This window comes from Chinchilla lanigera, unplaced genomic scaffold (genome assembly GCF_000276665.1).
Source record: "Chinchilla lanigera isolate Chin_1 unplaced genomic scaffold, ChiLan1.0 scaffold00033, whole genome shotgun sequence".
In the NCBI taxonomy this organism is placed as follows: Eukaryota; Metazoa; Chordata; class Mammalia; order Rodentia; family Chinchillidae; genus Chinchilla; species Chinchilla lanigera.
In genome coordinates this window covers 8,961,565-8,969,269 of record NW_004955434.1, presented here as the reverse complement: position 1 = coordinate 8,969,269, position 7,705 = coordinate 8,961,565, and the positions used below count along the sequence as shown (strand labels likewise).

The window sequence follows — 7,705 nt, the reverse complement described above, 5'->3', positions numbered from 1 at the left end:
GAGACGTTTGATAGATGGGGCCAGACGCTTGTTATCTCATGGTCTCTATTCCCTAAACAGCGTATTCTGACTGCCGTTTAAAACTGCAATTCATTCCTCTACAATTGATAGATAAACTAATATTCTAGGTGTAAGGAGAGATTGGAGGGTAAAATTTTTAAAAAGCAGAGCCAATTTTCTTCTCCTGTCCGATTATGAACAAGAGAGCTCTGCAAAATTTGACTGAAAAGAGGACACCTCAGATAAAGCGAACATAGCTCCAAAATATTAGGGCAAATTTTGCCAAAAGCGATGGAAGAGGGGGGGTTCCCTGTGGTCCTCCATACCTCCTCTAATCCTAAAGGTTGGCACTGTCATTGTTCCCATTTTTGAAAAGAGATTCCACCGGCTCGAGGTAACACATTTCAAGAACTAGGATCCGGCTCACAGAGTCTTAACTTAAAAACTTGCACGTGTAAAAATCAGGCCTAGCCCCCTATTCATAATTAGAGACCCAGATAAGAACAATGACATGTCATTTTATCAAGTCAATTAATTTTTGGAGTTGGTTCATAGCAAATGTTGACCAAGATGTGAGGAAATGTAATTAGAGAGAATGTCATTTGTATAACTTTTTGGGAAATTTAAGTGCTTCAATTTAGCATATTCACTGGGAGGAAATTATCCAACAATTATTTTTGTGCCAGTACCCAAAGATTTGCTTACAAAGATGTTTTGCTGTGGTAAGAAAAAGCACTATATATACAGCAGAGGAACTTAAGTATATTATAGCATGTTAATACAATGGTATGTTAGGCTTTAAAAAGAGGTCTAAATGTGCATATACAGAAGTAACTCCAAAATGCATTAAATTAATTCAAGCCGCAGAATTAGGTGTCTGTATGTGTGATGGATTGACAACTGGTGGTCAGCTTGTAACACCCAGCTGAATTGAACCAACGTGGTGCTTGGTGTAGGAGGCCCACCTGATGATTGTTGCCAACAGCATGAAAAGGAGCTTAGGGGCTGTTGATTCTCTTGGAGAAACTTGCCATGCCGGCTTTCCTGATAGGAGCTTGACTGTTCTCAAACCTCACTGTTGTTGAGGATGGCTATGGTACTTTTGGGGGAGCTCTGGCTCTTATTTTGAGCATCGCTTCCTGGCTCCATGCATATTCCTCAGCCTGCTGGCACACATCCTTCATCCCACTGATGCAGATTTTCTATCTTCCACCACCAACCTTTAGGCCTTCCCAGCACAGATCCATAAAACAGGATTGCAGAAGACACTGTTGTGAGCTCTAGGCCTTCAGCTGGACTCGTGGGAGGCATTGTGATGGGCTCTAGGTCTTCAGCCGGACTCATGCATAGCATTGCTGTGGGATCTAGGGCCTCACCTGGATTCATTCATTCATATGACTCTTTGGGTGACTATTATAAAATAATCCTATAAATTATATGTCCTGTTTTGTTTCCCTTGCAAACCCTGACTCCAACAGTATGTATATGTGGAGAGAGAGAAATCAATCTTCTATAAAAACAAGTCTGTGTGTGCATGTCTGAAGCCTTCCTAGAGGGTATACAAAAAACTTAATGATTACCTCTGGTGGGAAGGAAGTTCCTGAGACTCTTTATTTTCCACAATTAGCTTTCCTCTATTGTGCTGACTGAATAGTTTCCAAAAATATCTAATTTAGTAATTAATTATATAAAAGTCAAGAAGCACTTCACTTAAACTTTTTAGTTTAGGGATGAAAGCCAAAGGAGAAAGGAAAAACCTGGTGTGGTGGTGCACACCTATAATTCCAGCGTTCTTGAAGACTGAGCCAAGAGGATGGCAAGTTTGAGCCCCAAATGGGCAACTTAGGATCTTAGACCCTGTCTCAAAATAAACAATAAAGGGGGCTGGAGATGTAGCTTAGCTCAGGGCAAAGGCCTTGGGATCAAATCCCAGTACCTCAAGAAAAAATTCCATTTTTTATTTGCTTCTTTGAAGCCACAAAGCACTTGGAGTAATGCCTGTCATAAAGTTAGTTCTACATAATGCTAAGTTTACTGTAAATCAAAGTTGCTGGTGTTGATCATGGTAATGGCTTTCCTCTTACCTTTCAATACTTCTCCTCAGTCTCTGCCTTCTAGCTGACCTCTAATTTTAGAATTTCTCAGATTTTAATAAGTGGGATCTTCTCTCTTTCTGTGGTTTTAAATATATCTATTGACAATTTCCAAATTGAAATCCAAACCCTGAACTTACCCTGGTGCTTCAGACTCATATCTACCTGCTGATTTTACACCTCTATTTGAATGGCTCATGCACATTCAAAATCTAAAACATCTAAGAAAAATTCTTCAGTCCCCTTCTTCCCCAAGCCTCTTCTTCCTGTTCTCCATGTCAGTACGTGGCACCACTTTCAAGCACAGAACCTACAGGGTGGCCTTATTCCTAACTCCTGTGCCAGTCCTCTGTCATATCTAAACCAACAGCGAGTCCTATTGTTTTTTTTTATCTCCAAATACATCTTGAATCCACTTCTCTCCGTCTTTACTGCTTTCTTCTTAGGCCAGGACACTATGATGTCTCTTCAGGACTACTAGAATCCGTGTATGTATTCCTTTCTGCTCCTTAAAACCTGTTCGTACAGTTTAGGTCATATCTCTGCTATATCATTATGTGTTCAATGTAAATAATTATAGCTCCAGCTATAAGAGTCTTAAACCATAAGGATATTTATTTTCTGTTTTTTAAAAAAGGATGAAGCTACGTGGTCCCAAGATAGGCTGAGCATTTTGCCAGATTCTCTCTCTACTCTTCTCAGCTCCTTTCTCTCCACAGGTAGAAGTATGTTGACTTTCATCTTCAGGATTGTTACATCATGGTTACAGGATAGTTGCCACAGCTGTGGACTTTATTTTTTCATTCTTTTCCTTTTTTCTTTTATAAAAAATAAAACAATTTCTTAACAAAATAATAAAAGAATAATAGTAGTTAATACTCTGTGTATTGTTATCTTCAAAGCAGTTATTCAGAATACCAGACACTGACAAGAAAAGATTCTTACAAAGAACAAACTAATATTAGCACAAAACTTTCTTTACAGTAAACTAAGAGACATTAATAATATAAATAAAACAAATTAGGATTTGTGTTAAATATTTTTGCAACAGAATAGGTAATATAGGAACCATCTGGATCTCTCCTCACTTCCTATTTGTCTCTTCCACTTTACCTCTCATTTGCATATATATATTTTGAGTTTCTTATATAAGAGAAACTATGCAATGTTTAAACGTGTGTCTATTTCACTTAATATTATGTTCTCAAGTTGCACCTGTTTACCTATGAATTCCTCAAGTTTATCTTTCTTTATAGCACAGTAATACTCCACTGTGTATAAATACCACATTGTCCTTATCTATTCCTCTGTTGATGGACATATATGCGGTTTCCAACATGTAGCTATTATAAATCATGCCATTATAAACATATAGGTATGCATGTAGGCCTGTAATGCAATAATTTTACCTCTTTTGGGAAGATACCTGGAAGAACAATAGCTGGGTAAAATGGTATTTCTATTTTTAGTTTTTTAAAGAATCTCCACACTAATTTCCAGAGTGGTTGTAATAGTTTATATTCCTACCAAAAATGTAGAAGAGTTGCTTTTTCCCCCACGTCCTTACCAGCATTTGTTATTATTAGATTTTTTTGATGATAGACATTCTTTCTGGAGTAAGATGTTATCTCAAAATAGTTTTAATTTGCATTTCTCTAATGGCCAGAGATATTGAACATGTTTTTCACTTACTATATTTATTAGTCATTTGTAGTTCTCAAAAGTGTCTTTTCTTTTTGGTTACCTATTTTTTGATTGAGTCTTTTATTTGGTGGAGTTTAATTTTGTAAAATTCTTTATATATTGCACATGTTAGTCCTATGTTTCAGGAATAGCTGGAAAAAATATTTTTTCTCCTTCCCTAAGTTGTCTTTTTCACTCTGTTGGTTGTTTCCTTTGCTGTGCAGAAGCTTTTAAATTTGATATGATTCCATTTGTTTAGTCTCAGTATTATTTCTTGTGCCTTTCAGGTTCTGTTCAGAAAGTCCTCGCCTATGCCTATGTCTTCAAGAGTTCTACGTATTTTATCTTCCAGCACATTGTTTCTGTTTTATTTTTTTTTAAATGCAAGCCCTTGTTTGGCAATCCAAATTTATTGAACTACTGATACTGAGTTATACAAAACTACACCACTTTAATTAAGACTTTTAGTTTACATTTGGCTATCTCAAAGCAGTTGTAACAGATCAATGTAAATACTGTGGTTCCCTGTTGGAGCCGCACAATCTTTACACCATAATGTCAATGCACACAAAGCAACAAGCAACGCTGTTAAAAGCAAAGCTGTTCAATAAAATAGCAATAGTTCCTGCAAATTAGGCCTTGTGACCAATTAGACATGTTTAAAATTACTTCCCACATTCATATCCACAGTGCTTGCCCACCATTTAATATCTCAACTAAAACGTTACACACGTGGAGCTGAACAAGGTGGTGGACATCTATAATTCCAGTACTCAGGAGGCTGAGGCAGAAGGGTCACTGCAAATTTGAGACCAGATTTGGCTACATAATGAGTTCAAGACCAATTTAACCTACAAGTGAGACTCCGTCTTGATGCTCTCGTGAAGTTACACATGTGAAACAATACTGAACCTGTATTTTTGGTATTGCAGATATACTTATGCATGAGCAAGCAAGGGATTCACAGTGAGAATCTACAGGTGCAGAAGTCTGAAAATGATTTACAAATTTGTTAAATCATTAAAAATTATTTGAAAATATACACCTTTTTGTAGATCCTCACTGTACACATAACTATAAATACTGATTCCTACATAAGCAAAAGAGGAATCATATAATAAGGACATTTGCAAAGTCTGGACATTTCCTTCCCAACAGATATTAAAGGTAATGTGTTTAAGACATCATACTGAAAGAACTACCATATTTTAAAGTTAAGTTCACTGCCTTCACAGGTTTTTGAAAAATTAAAAAAAACTAGCTATGCTAGTCAAACAGTTTATTTTATACAATGCAATGGTAACATCCTTGATTTAAAAAAATTACAATAAGCCACAAGTATCAAAGAAGCAAAGTTATTTGGAGTAGTACATGTAGGAGCTCTTTGGACTTCCTTTTATTATGCTAAAATAGTGGTGCTTTTAAGGTTTACAGTATTGTACTCTTCAATACATAGTATGTGTTGCAGTACACCATTTTCATACGTATACAACATTGGTGGATGAAGAAATGTCTGTTACCAGCAATAATGAATGTAACCTCTTATTTTACCCGAGGTATCTAGGACTATTTATAAATAAAAATCTCTCATGATACTGGAAAGTGATTAGAATGTGCAAATTATTACAGTAGCTTTCATCCACTTCTTAAAGGGTGCCACCACAGGCAAAAACCATTTAAAATGTTGGTTGATTGAACAAAGTTGGAATTCTGGCTCTGTTGAATTGGGCAAAAGTTCCTCAGACTTGGCTCAGAGCTACAGTGCACTTAGTAGATTAAAGCAGTAGACATGATGACATTTGTTTTTGAAAACTGACCTGTTTTAATTATTTTAAAAAGTATAAACACAACACATCAAATTTCCCTTATATCTACAATTCAGATATATCCAAGCATTCTCCAAATAATCCCCTCCCCAGAAGCAGGGGATTGCAATGAGAAGATGAAAACACAAAGGTGATTGCTGAAGATCAGAGATGCAGCCACAGATCACAAGTCTTCCATTCAAACACACCCCAGAACTTTTCAGTTTCAGTTTTATAGGAACTCTTTCAAAATAACTTCATCCCAGACAATAGGTTTCCTCAATGAACACAGCTCCATAAAATTTGTGTTTCTCTCTGATTGATAGGAATAAAAAGTAATTTTTACTTTTGCTTTTTTTTTCATAATGGAAAGAAGTAAAACTATCAGTCAGGTTGCTTTACTAATACTTGAGGAGCCTCCAGCCATACCACCCTGAACACACCCAATCTCATCTAATACTTGAGGAAAAAGAGAAGAAGTCACTGTGAGGGTATGACTTCAAAAGAGTTAAATCACACACCACTACAATGATTAGTGCTAATTTCTAGATGATAAAAAAGAAAATATTTAATAGTTGTAAAATGGTCAAAATGTTTTTTACTGCAGGAGTTTTTGCCCCTCACCCAAAAAGATACAAAATGATCACATCATTGAGATGGTAACTGTTGGATACGTGGATTGACTCATCTGCTTGTCCCTATGCAAGTTTAGAGGAAGCAGACACTAGGTTGTCTTAGTAATGTTTTAGAAGTAACCAGCTGTGTCCATCACAGCTTATTTGAGGTCCAATGATCCTCTGAATACATGTAAGGAAGCATGGCTATCATTTTCCAACTCCCTACATCTGAACATGGTCAGCTACCATGGAAACTATAAAGGAAGGAAAATTGTATTTATTCCCATATTCATACACTGGGATTTTAAAGTACTCTTTCTTCCATAGAGTTCCAGAGTGGTGATAACGTGCTAGGAACTGCTGCGTTTTCTAGCATGAGCTATCTGCTGTGGATCCTGGGAAGGATAGAAAATTAGTGCTGGAGCCCTTGTGAAAGGAGGCACAGTTCCATTGGAGGAAACACTTGTAGCCTAAAACCTGTGCGTAGGGGTGGGAGTGGGGCAGGCTCAGGGCAATGTTCACCACTGCTGGAGGACTACTTGCGAGCAGGTTGACATAGTTGACAGAGGCTTCTTCTGCAGCTGCAGGTAGAGGAAGAGATCCTGGCAGTCCTGCAACTGGCTCTAGCTTGATCCCAGAGTCTGTGGCTCCATCCTTCTCTTTCTCTTTCCCTCTAGCTTCCTGGGATCACCTCCATCTCATGTTGAGTCTGTGGCCATTGTCAATCAACTTATTAAAGGACTTCTCAGCAGCCACTTTCACAGCTTGCCTCGTGGCACATTGGATGAAAGGACACTGCTACTGCTACCTCTGTATAGTAGTGACAGTCTGGCTCTCTCTAAGCTGGCAGAAATAATTTCTGAGATCTGTCTCAGTAATGGTATCACCCAGACCACCAATATATAGTGTGGTGATAGTCTTATCCTCTGGTGGGTCTAGATAAGGCGTTGTTTTTTGGTACCAAGAGTCAAACTCAGGACCTCACACTTGCCAGGCAGGTGCTGTGCCACTGAACTATATCCCCAGCCCTCACCTGGTACTGCAGTGTTGAAGCCTGCTTAAGAAGCTTAGCTGCTACAGGGTCATTGATTCCATAATACTGGTCTCTAATATTCCATTCAGCAAAGGTGTTATCTGTATCTGCAGGCTTCTCGTGTCTGTATGGACACTCCTCTTCTCTCCTCTCTTATACTCTTCTTTCAACCCAAAGGAGCAAATGTGGGGCTGATTCTTTTTGTAGTAGTGTGTGGTCTAAACCAGTTTAAGCACCATCTCACTGGTGGATGTGGCTTTGTTTTTTTTTTTTTTTAAAGAGTAAAAGAAGGATAACATAATAATAGGAGGGGCTTACAAAATTACAGACAAAGTGGTAGGAAATTATCAATGGTTATTGTTTTATATATTGTTATCTATAAGATAGTTTCTCAGGAAAACAAATAGACAAATGATAGTGAGTTACAGATGAAAGAGGTAGGAGATTATCAATAGTTGTTGTACCATACTTAGG

General features: G+C 37.6%; 1 pseudogene; it reads right to left on the bottom strand.

Annotated features, from left to right (window-relative positions):
• Positions 1-6,567: 6,567 nt before the first annotated feature.
• Positions 6,568-7,705, bottom strand: part of LOC102009751 — a 4,799-nt pseudogene continuing 3,661 nt past the window's right edge.